This window comes from Schistocerca gregaria, chromosome 9, assembly GCF_023897955.1.
Source record: "Schistocerca gregaria isolate iqSchGreg1 chromosome 9, iqSchGreg1.2, whole genome shotgun sequence".
Taxonomy (NCBI): Eukaryota; Metazoa; Arthropoda; class Insecta; order Orthoptera; family Acrididae; genus Schistocerca; species Schistocerca gregaria.
The window spans coordinates 185,431,319-185,446,385 of NC_064928.1; positions in this window are offsets into that span (position 1 = coordinate 185,431,319).

Sequence of the window (15,067 nt, forward strand, 5' to 3'; positions counted from 1 at the left end):
ATATATATATATATATATATTCCAAATCCTGATTTCGGCTAGTGCCTAGCAACAGAAGATTTAAGTTGGTGTTAATATTTAGCTGACAGGAGAAAGCAGAACATGACCTGTGAATGTGATGAGAGATAAAGTCACTCAGGGCTACTACTAACTGTAAATATTGCAACTGAATCGATCTCGTACTCTGAATAACTCTGTCCACATTCAGTGTTTACCTGTTTCACTCAGGGCTAGAATCTTCAAAGAACTGTTACTGATACCTGAACAACAGGGAACTACATGCATAGAGATTGGAAAATAGTGCATTGATAATGGCTAGGCACTAGCCGAAATCTGGATTTAGTTTCAGATGATCCAGATTCCATAGTATTCTAATGACACGCTGACAATCCATAAATAGAACTTAGGCGTTCTCTGTTAAAACTGACTACTAGAAATAAAACAGTACATTGTCGTGCATACACATTTTGTTTACTATTATATATAAAGAGAAAGAATATGCATAGGAGAAACAAAGTGTCTAATAGGTTAAATGCCCTGATATCATAGTTAAAACTGTCAGAAAGACAACAAACCGCAATTTTCACAAAGCGATACTTTGTTCAAAAATGGTTCAAATGGCTCTGAGCACTATGGGACTTAACATCTGAGGTCATCAGTCCCTTAGAACTTAGAACTACTTAAACCTAACTAACCTAAGGACATCACACACATCCATGCCCGAGGCAAGATTCGAACCTGCGACCATAGCGGTCCCGCAGTTCCAGACTGTAGCGCCTAGAACTGCTTGGCCACTAAGGCCGGCAATGCTTTGTTGTTTAAAAATATACATATATCAAAAAAAGTTTTGCATCACCTCGGTTCTGAGAGTTAAGGAACCTGTACAGAAAATTGGAATAAAGATCAATATAAACATAATTTCCACCCATTTTATTGCTCATGAAAACCCCACATTGCATGTTGTACCACCATATACAGCCAGACCTTCAAGGGTGATCGTCCAGATTGCTGTACGCACCAGTACCTCTAATACCCAGTAGCACATCCTCTTACATTGATGCATGCCTGTATTCGTTGTGGCATACTATCCACAAGTTCATGTACATCTACATCAACATCCATACTCCGCAAGCCACCTGACGGTGTGTGGCGGAGGGTACCCTGAGTACCTCTATCGGTTCTCCCTTCTTTTCCAGTCTCATATTGTACGTGGAAAGGATTGTCGGTATGCTTCTGTGTGGGCTCTAATCTCTGATTTTATCCTCATGGTCTCTTCGCGAGATATACGTAGGAGGGAGCAATATACTGCTTCACTCTTCAGTGAAGGTATGTTCTCGAAACTTTAACAAAAGCCCGTACCGAGCTACTGAGCGTCTCTCCTGCAGAGTCTTCCACTGGAGTTTATCTACCATCTCCGTAACGCTTTCGCGATTACTAAATGATCCTGTAACGAAGCGCGCTGCTCTCCGTTGGATCTTCTCTATCTCTTCTATCAACCCTATGTGGTGCGGATCCCACACTGCTGAGCAGTATTCAAGCAGTGGGCGAACAATGGTGAAAGGTAAAAGGTGACGGGGTGGATTTTGACCTCTAAGGCAATGGATTCCCGGTAGGTATCCCAGTTGGCACGGCAGTAGTCACGGACAGACTTTGGAGGAGCAGCAGGGTGGGTGGCTGCAGGGGTGTCACGGGCAGAGGAGATGGTGAGAAGACAGGGAAATGATCACTACCAATGGGATCAAGGACGTCCACAGCAATGGGACCAAGAGGTTGGGGGCGACATACCTACAGTAATGTTTTTCGCTATTCATAATGTCCAAACAACACTGATAACTGTTCTCGTAGCACTCTCTGCTAGGTCGTGCTAATACTCGGTGAATACGATCCATCAATGTCTGCTGAGGCTGTTTTTTCCCTCTTTATTGTAATTTCATTCCCCTGCCCCAGGGGGCAGGAGATGGATGACAAAGGCAACCGAGGCTGGCAGGAGCGGCGCTTATATTCACTTTTTGCAGAGGGCGCTCTTGTCGTGGCGCAGTCCTTGTCAGCGGGCTATTGGCTTACGTCGCCTTACCACCTTCTCTGGTTTTGCTCTCTTTCTCTTCGTTCCGGCACTTGTGGTTAAGCCAGAACAGACATTGATACACATGTTCCCCATACTCTTTTGAACAGTGTATTTTTATATCAAATATATTAAGAAAAAGCGTAGCCCATATCTGTCTGAATGTTTATTGGAGTTTCGTGTAAAAATTTTAAGTAAATCGGTCAAGAGTTTTCAGAGATTTTTGCTGAAAACATTACCCATTTATGTTGTATATATATACTGTATATATTAAAATATTGTGTACTATGTACCTTTAAATGCTTATTAGAATGTGAAGTAAAAGTTGGAAGTACATCGGTCAGGAAACTTTTGAGCTTTTTGCTAGCTACATTTCATTTTTGAGTTATATATATTCCTATACCATATATATTAAAATGTATAGCAGATGGCTGTCCGAACAATTATTAAGATATTGTGTAAAAATTTGAACTAGATTGTACTTTTCGAGATTCTTGGTAACAACATTAAATTGCGATTTGTCATAAAATATGTACCCTATGTCTGTCTGAACTTCTGAGTATCGTGTAAAGATCTGAAGAAAATCGGTCGTTGTTGTTGTTGTGGTCTTCAGTCCTGAAACTGGTTTGATGCAGCTCTCCATGCTACTCTATCCTGTGCAATCTTCTTCATCTCCCAGTACCTACTGCAACCTACATCCTTCTGAATCTGCTTAGTGTATTCATCTCTTGGTCTCCCTCTATGATTTTTACCCTCCACGCTGCCCTCCAATACTAAATTGGTGATCCCTTGATGCCTCAGAACATGTCCTACCAACCGATCCCTTCTTCTGGTCAAGTTGTGCCACAAACTTCTCCCCAATCCTGTTCAATACTTCCTCATTAGTTTTGTGATCTACCCATCTAATCTTCAGCATTCTTCTGTAGCACCACATTTCGAAAGCTTCTATTCTCTTCTTGTCCAAACTATTTATCGTCAATGTTTCACTTCCACATGGCTACACTCCATACAAATACTTTCAGAAATGACTTCCTGACACTTAAATCTATACTCGATGTTAACAAATTTCTCTTCTTCAGAAACGCTTTCCTAGCCATTGCCAGTCTACATTTTATATCCTCTCTACTTCGAGTATCATCAGTTATTTTGCTCCCCAAATAGCAAAACTCCTTTACTACTTTAAGTGTCTCATTTCCTAATATAATTCCCTCAGCATCACCTGACTTAATTCGACTACATTCCAGTATCCTCGTTTTGCTTTTGTTGATGTTCATCTTATATCCTCCTTTCAAGACACTATCTATTCCGTTCAACTGCTCTTCCAAGTCCTTTGCTGTCTCTGACAGAATTATGATGTCATCGGTGAACCTCAAAGTTTTTATTTCTTCTCCATGGATTTTAATACCTACTCCGAATTTTTCTTTTGTTTCCTTCAGTGCTTGCTCAATATAGAGATTGAATAACATCGGGGAGAGACTACAACTCTGTCTTACTCCCTTCCCAACCACTGCTTCCCTTTCATATCCCTCGACTCTTATAACTGCCATCTGGTTTCTGTACAAATTGTAAATAGCCTTTTGCTCCCTGTATTTTACCCCTGCCACCTTCAGAATTTGAAAGAGAGTATTCCAGTCATTATTGTCAAAAGCTTTCTCTAAGTCTACAAATGCTAGAAATGTAGGTTTGTCCTTCCTTAACCTAGCTTGTAAGATACGTCGTAGGGTCAGTATTGCCTCACATGTTCCAACATTTCTACGGAATCCAAACTGATCTTCCCCGAGGTCGGCTTCTACTAGTTTTTCCATTCGTCTGTAAAGAATTCCCGTTAATATTTTGCAGCTGTGACTTATTAAACTGATAGTTCGATAATTTTCACATCTGTCAACACCTGCTTTTTTTGGGATTGGAATTATTATATTCTTCTTGAAGTCTGAGGGTATTTAACCTGTCTAGTACATCTTGCTCACCAGATGGGAGAGTTTTGTCAGGACTGGCTCTCCCAAGGCCGTCAGTAGTTCTAATGGAATGTTGTCTACTCCCAGGGCCTTGTTTCGACTCAGGTCTTTCAGTGCTCTGTCAAACTCTTCACGCAGTATCTTACCTCCCATTTCATCTTCATCTACATCCTCTTCCATTTCCATAATATTGTCCTCAAGTACATCGCCCTTGTATAGACCCTCTGTATACTCCTTTCACCTTTCTGCTTTCCCTTCTTAGCTTAGAACTGGGTTTCCATCTGAGCTCTTGATGTTCATACAAGTGGTTCTCTTATCTCCAAAGGTCTCTTTAATTTTCCTGTAGGCAGTATCTATTTTACCCCTAGTGAGATAAGCCTCTACATCCTTACATTAGTCCTCTAGCCATCCCTGCTTAGCCATTTTGCACTTCCTGTCGATCTCATTTTTGAGACGTCTGTATTCCTTTTTGCCTGCTTCATTTACTGCATTTTTATATTTTCTCCTTTCATAAATTAAATTCAATACTTCTTCTGTTACCCAAGGATTTCTACTAGCCCTCGTGTTTTTACCTACTTGATCGTCTGCTGCCTTCACTACTTCATACCTCAAAGGTACCCATTCTTCTTCCACTTTATTTCTTTCGCGCATTCCTGTTAATTGTTATGGTCTTCCTGAAACTCTGTACAACCTCTGTTTCTTTCAGTTTATCCAGGTCCCATCTCCTTAAATTCCCACCTTTTTGCTGTTTCTTCAGTTTTAATCTACAGGTTATAACCAATAGATTGTGGTCAGAGTTCACATCTGCCCCTGGAAATGTCTTACAATTTAAAACCTGGTTCCTAAATCTCTGTCTTACCATTATATAATCTATCTGAAACCTGTCAGTATCTCCAGGCTTCTTCCATGTGTACAACCTTCTTTTATGACTCTTGAACCAAGTGTTAGCTATGATTAAGTTGTGCTCTGTGCAAAATTCTACCAGGCGGCTTCCTCTTTCATTTCGTAGCCCCAGTCCATATTCACCTACTACGTTTCCTTCTCTCCCTTTTCCTACTACCGAATTCCAGTCACCCATGACTATTAAATTTTCGTCACCCTTCACTATCTGAATAATTTCTTTTATTTTATCATCCATTTCTTCAATTTCTTCGTCATCTGCAGAGCTAGTTGGCATATAAACTTGTACTAGTGTAGTAGGTGTGGGCTTCGTATCTATCTTGGCCACAATAATGCGTTCACTATGCTGTTTGTAGTAGGTTACCCGCATTCCTATTTTCCTACTCATTATTAAACCTACATATTTGATTTTGTGTTTATAACCCTGTAGTCACCTGACCAGAAGTGTTGTCCCTCCTGCCACCGAACTTCACTAATTCCCGCTATATCTAACTTTAACCTATCCATTTCCCTTTTTAAATTTTCTATCCTACCTGCCCGATTAAGGGATCTACATTCCACGCTCCGATCCGTAGAACGCCAGTTTTCTTTCTCCTGATAACGACATCCTCCTGAGTAGTCCCCGCCAGGAGATCCGAATGGGGACTATTTTATCTCCGGAATATTTTACCCAAGAGGATGCCATCATCATTTAACCATACAGTAAAGATGCATGCCCTCGGGAAAAATTACGGCTGTAGTTTCCCCTTGCTTTCAGCCGTTCGCAGTACCAGCACAGCAAGGCCGTTTTGGTTATTGTTACAAGGCCAGATCAGTCAATCACCCAGACTGTTGCCCCTGCAACTACTGAAAAGGCTGCTGCCCCTCTTCAGGAACCACACGTTTGTCTGGCCTCTCAACAGATACCCCTCCGTTTTGGTTGTACCTACGGTACGGCTATCTGTATCACTGAGGCACGCAAGCCTCCCCACCAACGGCAAGGTACATGGTTCAGGGGGGGAGGTTTTGTAGACGATGTGGCAGTATTTATTTGTATGCCTGTGTCATACCAGCTCGCCGTCATGCTGCTCAGGAACTTACGAACCTCTTCTTTCACCTTGTCGTCGGAGCTGAATCGCTTTCCGGCCAAATGTTCCTTTAACCTAGGGAACAGGTGATAGTCACTGGGCGCCAAGTCAGGACTACAGGGTGGGTCATAAATGTTCCACTGAAACTGTTGCAGGAGAGCAACGGCTTGCTGAGCGATGTGTGGGCGAGCGTTGTCATGGGGAATGTGTACACCCTTGCTCAACATTCCTCTTCTACGGTTCTGAATTGCCCGTTTAAGAGTTCCACAGTACCTGTTAGCATTAATTGCGGTCCCAGCGATTCAGCTCCAATGACGAGGTGAAAGAAGGGGCATGGCGGCGAGCTGGTATGACATGACATGGTCACAGCGTCTACAAAAATGCATCGACAGAAATGGTGATTCTGTGGAAACATAGCTAAATGTTCAAGCTGTAAACTGATGTAAACCATTGTAGAAATAAACAGGTCTATGTACTTTTAAGAAAATAGCAGACCTTACTTTTGGGATTACCCTCATATATATAAATACACTACTGGCCAGTAAAATTGCTACACCACAAAGATGACGTGCTACAGACGCGAAATTTAACCGACAGGAAGAAGATGCTGTGATCTGCGAATGATTAGATTTTTAGAGCATTCACACAAGGTAGGCGCCGGTGGCGACACTTACAACGTGCTGACATGAAGAATGTTTCCAACCGATTTCTCATACACAAATAGCAGTTGACCGGCGTTGCCTGGTGAAACGTTGTTGTGATGCCTCGTGTAAGGAGAAGAAATGCGTACCATCACGTTTCCAACTTTGATGAAGGTCGGATTGTAACCTATCGCGATTGCGGTTTATCGTATCGCGACATCGCTGCTCTCGTTGGTCGAGATCCAATGACTGTTAGCAGAATATGGAATCGGTGGGTTCAGGAGGGTAATGCGGAACGCCGTGCTGGATCCCATCCCGCCGTATCACTAGCAGTCGAGATGACAGGCATCTTATCCGCATGGCTGTAACGGATCGTGCAGCCAGGTCTCGATCCCTGAGTCAACAGATGAGGACGTTTGCAAGACAACAACCATCTGCACGAACAGTTCGACGACGTTTGCAGCAGCATGGACTATCAGCTCGGAGACCATGGCTGAGGTTATCCTTGCCGCTGCATCACAGACAGGAGTGCCTGCGATGGTGTACCCAACGACGAACCTGGGTGCACGAATGGCAAAACGTCATTTTTTCGGATGAATCCAGGTTCTGTTCATAGCATAATGATGGTTGCATCCGTAATTGGCGACATCGCGGTGTACGCACATTGGAAGCGTGTATTCGTCATCGTCATACTGTCATATCACCTGGCGTGATGGTATGGGATGCCATTGGTTACACATCTCCATCACCTCTTGTGCGCATTGACGGCACTTTGAACAGTGGACGTTACATTTCAGATGTGTTATGACCCGTGGCTCTACCCTTAAGTCGATCCCTGCGAAACCCTACATTTCAGCAGGATAATGCGCGACCACATGTTGCAGGTCTTGTACGGGCCTTTCTGGATACAGAAAATGTTCGACTGCTGCCCTGGCCAGCACATTGTCCACATCTCTCACCAATTGAAAACGTCTGGTCAATGGTGCCCGAGCAAGTGGCTCGTCACAATACGCCAGTCACTACTCTTGATGAACTGTGGTACCATGTTGAAGCTGCATGGGCAGCTGTACCTATACACGCTACCCAAGCTCTGTTTGACTTAACATCCAGGCGTATCAAAGCCGTTATTACGGCCAGAGTTGGTTGTTCTGGGTACTGATTTCTCAGGATCTATGCAACCAAATTCCGTGAAAATGTAATCACATGTCAGTTCTGGTATAAAATATTTGTCCAATGAATACCCGTTTATCATCTGCATTTCTTGTTGGTGTAGCAATTTTAATGGCCAGTAGTATATATATACACACTCCTGGAAATAGAACACATTGACACCGGTGTGTCAGACCCACCATACTTGCTCCGGACACTGCGAGAGGGCTGTACAAGCAATGATCACACGCACGGCACAGCGGACACACCAGGAACCGCGGTGTTGGCCGTCGAATGGCGCTAGCTGCGCAGCATTTGTGCACCGCCGCCGTCAGTGTCAGTCAGTTTACCGTGGCATACGGAGCTCCATCGCAGTTTTTAACACTGGTAGCATGCCGCGACAGCGTGGACGTGATCCGTATGTGCAGTTGACGGACTTTGAGCGAGGGCGTATAGTGGGCATGCGGGAGGCCGGGTGGACGTACCGCCGAATTGCTCAACACGTGGGGCGTGAGGTCTCCACAGCACATCGATGTTGTCGCCAGTGGTCGGCGGAAGGTGCACATGCCCGTCGACCTGGGACCGGACCGCAGCGACGCACGAATGCACGCCAAGACCGTAGGATCCTACGCAGTGCCGTCGGGGACCGCACCGCCACTTCCCAGCAAATTAGGGACACTGTTGCTCCTGGGGTATCGGCGAGGACCATTCGCAACCGTCTCCATGAAGCTGGGCTACGGTCCCGCACACCGTTAGGCCGTCTTCCGCTCACGCCCCAACATCGTGCAGCCCGCCTCCAGTGGTGTCGCGACAGGCGTGAATGGAGGGACGAATGGAGACGTGTCGTCTTCAGCGATGAGAGTCGCTTCTGCCTTGGTGCCAATGATGGTCGTATGCGTGTTTGGCGCCGTGCAGGTGAGCGCCACAATCAGGACTGCATACGACCGAGGCACACAGGGCCAACACCCGGCATCATGGTGTGAGGAGCGATCTCCTACACCGGCCGTACACCTCTGGTGATCGTCGAGGGGACACTGAATAGTGCACGGTACATCCAAACCGTCATCGAACCCATCGTTCTACCATTCCCAGACCGGCAAGGGAACTTGCTGTTCCAACAGGACAATGCACGTCCGCATGTATCCCGTGCCACCCAACGTGCTCTAGAAGGTGTAAGTCAACTACCCTGGCCAGCAAGATCTCCGGATCTGTCCCCCATTGAGCATTTTTGGGACTGGATGAAGCGTCGTCTCACGCGGTCTGCACGTCCAGCACGAACGCTGGTCCAACTGAGGCGCCAGGTGGAAATGGCATGGCAAGCCGTTCCACAGGACTACATCCAGCATCTCTACGATCGTCTCCATGGGAGAATAGCAGCCTGCATTGCTGCGAAAGGTGGATATACACTGTACTAGTGCCGACATTGTGCATGCTCTGTTGCCTGTGTCTATGTGCCTGTGGTTCTGTCAGTGTGATCATGTGATGTATCTGACCCCAGGAATGTGTCAATAAAGTTTCCCCTTCCTGGGACAATGAATTCACGGTGTTCTTATTTCAATTTCCAGGAGTGTATATTCCTTTATTCGTTTCGCCCTGTAACGAGCACATGGACGAGCACATGGAACCATTAATTAGCACTGGTCTCCTTAGGTTTCTCGTTCTTCTCTTCTTCTCAAAACTTCCCCATCCTTTCACTATGGCCCTGTCTTCATTCTTGTGTTCATGCAGTTTTCAATTTCAGATTCTTTTTCGTCCGACTTTTGGTTGTGAACTTACAAAGAGTTGATTTTCTGTCTGTACGCAATCCGTTTGGTTTCTAATGGGTCAATACTGAGTTCTGTGAAGTCATTTTGGGCTTTTGTTAGCCAGCGTGCCCTGGTTTGGCGAGTTCCTTTGATGATAAGGCGTCCATTCTTGCTAAATGTCCGTAGAATTTCACTCGTCTTTTCCGTGCAACTGATGTGAAACGTTCAGTCCTTGAGTACAGTTTTTCAGAGCTTTTTCGCAGGCATATACCATCATGAATCTTGGGTTCAAATATTTTCCATTTTCTCATTGTCCTTGATGTTGATGGTTGATGATGATGTTTCAGTTGCGTACAGCGCTTCCAGAAGAGTGACTGTATGATAGTGGTGAAGTTTGGCGTGGGTAGATAGCGATAGTATGTCTTCCAGGTCATTGTATAAGCTTTATGTGATTTTTCTGCTCGTGTTTTGTGAGCTACTTTTTCGCTGCCAGTGTTGCCGATCATTTCACCAAAGTACTTGAACTACTTGTCTGATGTCACCATATTTTGTTGCAAGTGGTTTCAGGTCTGAACGTATGATGCCCATGAATTGTCTTTCCTTGTAAGAAATTTGGAGTCTGGTCTTGATGGCAACCTCATGAAATTTCTCGGTGGCATGTTTGGCTTCTTGGGGAGTCCGCGTAATTATTGCTAGGTCATCAGCAAAAGCAAGCTATTTTATGTTGATTGATTTGTCCTTTGTTCCAAACAAAGTACCAGGTTAAAGAGGAGTGGTGACAACCCATCACCCCGTCTCACTCCTGTCCTAATTTGAAAAGGTTCAGAAACTTCTTTCATGAATTTTACTTTTGAGATTGTGTTTGTTAAAATGTGCTCAATTAATGAAGTAGTTTTGTTATCTACACCATATTCACAAAGTGTACTGAACAGACCGGTGCGATGAATCGCGTCGTATGCTTTCTTGAAATCTACGAAGCTGACTGCTGTGCGGTTCGACTCGTGGTGCTGCAGTACAAACTTCAGGTTCGATATCTGTTCTGCCCAGGATCGATGTGGGCGGAAGCCTGCCTGATATTCATCGATCACATGTTCTGTCTGTCGTTCTAATCTAGTGAGAAGAACACGCAAGAGCACTCCGTAAGCGACTGGTAGGAGTGAAATGCTTCGACAGTTGTTGGCATCGGTCTTGTCGCCCTTTTTGTGCAGAGGATGAATCAAAGCAGTTTTCCAATTTGCTTTCTCATATATTTGCAATGACAGTTTGTCCGTCAATCAAGAGTTCACCTCCAGTCTTGAGCATGTCGGCAATTACACCGTCTTCCCCTGGCGCTTTGTTGTTTTTCAGATATGATACAATGTTTTGTATGTCCTCATGCGTAGGTGCAGTTGAATCCTGGTTTGGGGTCGGAACATGGAAGGCAAGTTTGTATGCCGGTGGTTCACAGTTGTGTAACTTCTTGAAATTCTGTTTCAAGATTTCACAGTTGGCCTTTCTGTTCATCTCAAGTGTTCCAGCAGAGCACTGAAAACAAAGAGCGGGCGGCTTGAAGGCTGCTAGTTCTTCCCTAAATGTTCTATAAAATTTTCTCGCTTTGTTTCTTTTAAAATCGTTATCAGTTTCCTCCAATCGTTTGTGATGGTACGTGCATTTAATTTGTCTGATGGTTTTGTATGTTTTCTTCTCTGTTTCCAAAAAGTTCTGCCCTTTCTCCGGTGTTTGATGGCTGTGCCAGATCTTCCAGGCCTGAATACGTGATTTAAGTGCTCTGTCTCAGTCTGTTGTCCACCACTTGTGTTTCATTTTCTGTGGTGGTTGACCGAGTTTTCTTGATGATTCTGTGTTAGTGTCTAGTGATTGTGCAAACTCCTTCTCTGCATGTTCTTTTAGGTATTCTGGATTATATATATATATGAAGCAAATCAGTAAAGAACTCTGCGAATTGCCTTTATATACAAGGTGTAAATCTTTGCTTCTGCCGTTTTTCCCCCAACATTTGACGCTTTAATGAAACAAATTGGTTACACATGTATCATTCAAAGTATTTTCCATCGCTGGCCACTAGTTTCTCCCATCTTTCGGGCAGTGTACGAATCCCGCTTCGAAAAAATTGTTCATCTTTTGAAGCGATGCAAGAATCGATCCAATTTGTGACTTAATCATGAGATCGGAAGTATTGGTTAGCCAGGACATGCGCCATTGGTATAAACAGGTGATAGTCAGAGGGAGCAATGTCTGGAGAATACGGCGGATGGGGTACGACTTCCCATTCTGACGTTTCCAAGTACATTTTGACCTCTTTTGCAACGTGGGGTCGAGCGTAGTCGTCCTGCAGCATCACTTTATCGTGCCTCTCTCTGTATTGCAGTCGTTTGTCTTTTAATGCGCTGCTCAGACGCATTAATTGCGTACGATAACGAGCACCTGTGATTGTTGCACTTGATTTTAACACATCATAGTACACGACGCCGAGCTGGTCCTACCAAATACAGAGCATCTTGGAGCCGTGAATATTCGGTTTGGTCGTCGACGTGGAAGCATGGCCGGGATATCCCCATGATTTTTTGCGTTTAGTGTTATCGTAATGAACCCATTCTTCGTCCGCGGTCATGATGCGATGCAGAAACCCCTTCCATTTTTGCCTCTGAAGCAAGTGTTCACAAACACACAAATGCGTTCAATGTCTCTTGTTTCAGCTCACACAGGACCCAAGTTCCTTCTTCCTGAATCATGCCTATAGCCTTGAGGAGCTTTGAAATGGCTTGCTGTGTCACTCCCACTAATCGTGTCAATTCTTCTTGAGTTTGACGCGAGTCTTCATTCTGCAATGTATCCCAATTCTGCATCTTTGAAAACATTTTCTCTTCCACCACTATGCCGGTCTACGACGTTAAAATCACCGTTCTTAAAGCGTTGAAACCACTCACGACACGTTCTTTCACTAATAGAGCCCATACCATTCGTACTTGAGAGCATTCGATGATACTCAGCCGCTGTTTTCTTCATATTGAAACAAAACGGTAACACCTCCCGCAAATGACGAGGTTTAGGCTCGTAAACTGACATTTTCAATCAAGAACAACTTTATGATGTAAACACAAGTCGACTAATGTTTGAATGAGGTTATGTTGACCGAGGTCCAAGCTAACTGTCTTGACGTCTGCGATCTGTTTCTTTCGGCCGCTACTTACCGTAGTCGCCACCTATCGGCAAACGGTGGAAGCAAAGTTGTACACATTGTAGTAGTATATAGTAGATGGTACACTGATAATGTTGCCATGTAGGCTATTGTAAACAATTTCGTAATATGTGAAGAATATTAGAAGCTGAAATGTAATAAATAAAAAAACTTCTTATGATCAGCTCTAGGTGGTTTAGATATACGACTTTCTCAAATACTTACAAACAATGGGTCACCAGCTGTACAAAATTTCGTACATTGCGTACATGACCTCGCGAAAAACTGTTGACTGCCATTTTTACGATCGTGCCGCAGACTTATGTTTCATAAAGGGCGATTACTTGATGGTGTAACATACTTTCAGGAATGATGGAAAAGGGTGAATGTATTAATTTGAGGAAAGCGACAATTATATGGAAAAGACCGAGTTTAAAGTCATAAGAGAAAATCATTCTCATACCTCTGTAGGTGTAACGCTTGTACTGGTACTGTTGTCGCTAAGACTATAGGGTAGATAACTTACAGAGATGGTAGTATGGACCAAAACAAGAAAAAAAAGTCTATTAAACATGGCTCTAATGTCCACACCTGAAGGGCTATGAGCACTTGTTCATCCTCGCTAATGTGAGACACATCTCTCCCGCTGAATGTGACCACAGTTCTTAAGGTATGCTTTCTAGAGACCATATTTACCCGACTTTCTTACTTGTTTAGGTCTATACTAGCTCCTCCAAAAATTTGGAAACCACCGAGCTTGCAGTAGGAGTGATGTGTTTTGCAGTATCGAAGACAATCAAGTGCTCGTAGCTCTTAAGCTATGCACTTTAGAGGCCACGTTTATTAGACATTTTTGTCTTGGTTTGGTCGTCTGTAATTTACCTACCTTACAATCTTTGCAACATAAATGTCGATACATGTATCCCATTGTTAGTGGTACCAGGACGATTTTCGCTTATAAATTTCTTCTCTCTCGTTTCCGGACCAGGGTCCTTTACCTCAACTTGGCACGTTTACCCATCATCTCTGACAGTCTGTAATATAGTCATGGAATCACCTGCTATGTGTACATATATCTGAAAGGAGAATGAGTGTACAGGTGTGCGAATGTATGATTTTATTCCGTCTACAGCTGTTGAGGTGGTGCGATTTAGCTACGCAAACGTGTGTTTGTATTTCTTCAACCTATCTTCTAAGATACGTTGTACAGTCGGTTTTGACCACCGCGCCCCTACGTTTCTCCAAAACCCAAATTGATCTTCTCCGAAGTCGGTTTTCACTTTTCCCCATTCTTCAGTAAATAATTTTGCAGTCGTGACTTATTAAACTCATCATTAGCAATATTCACACCTGCCAGCTCTAGCCTTCTATGGAACTGGAAGTCTTGAAATGGCTGTGAGCACTATGGGACTTAACATCATCAGTCCCCTAGAACTTAGAACTACTTAAACCTATCTAACCTAAGGACATCACACACATGCATGCCCGAGGCAGAATTCGAACCTGCGACCGTAGCGGTCGTGCGGTTCCAGACTGAAGCGCCTAGAACCGCTCGGCCACTTCGGCTGGCTGGAAGTCTTCGGGAAGTCTACTTGATATACCTTGTATACCTGGTGGAATGGGTTTTTTCATGGTTGATTCTCCTAAGAATCTCAGTAATTCTGAGGAAATGCTGTCTACTCCAGGAGCATTATTCGACTTAGGTCATTTAGTGCTCTGTCAGATTCCTCTCGCAATGTCGTATCTCCCACCTCGGTTTTCGGCTAATTCTTCTCTTTCCATAGTATCTTTCAGTTCGTTTCCTTTGTATTGCACTTCAGCACATTCTTTCCACCTTTCAACCTTCTAGTTTTACTTACTACTGGATTGCAATATTATGTGGTGATACTCGTAAATCTGTTTCTCTTTCTTCCAAAGATTTCTTTCGTATTTCTCCTGTTGTCATCTAGCCTTTCTCAGAGCCATAAACGCTCTACAGATTTTCGTTTTTGAAAGAGCCATTCTTGCTTTGTCATTTTTCCCTTTCTACTAATGTCTCTTTTAGGTGCCTTTCTTCCTCTTTGCCTTTTTCGCTTTATATTTTCTCCTCTTGTCAACTGATTCAGAATATCATGAGTTGTCTAAAAATTACCATTGGGTCTTGCCGATTTGATCCTTTGCTGCCCTCATTACAAGATTTTTCAATCTACCCATTCTTCCATAGTAATGCTGTTTCCTGTTTCAGTGAACCGTTGTCTGATCCGTCCATTGAAACTCCCAGCAATCTGTTGTTGTTTCAAGTTATCCACTTCTAGGTAGTTAAAAGCAAGTAATTTTCGATACAGCAACATGGATGGAATTTGAATGGAAATTTTTAAGAATAACAGGGGA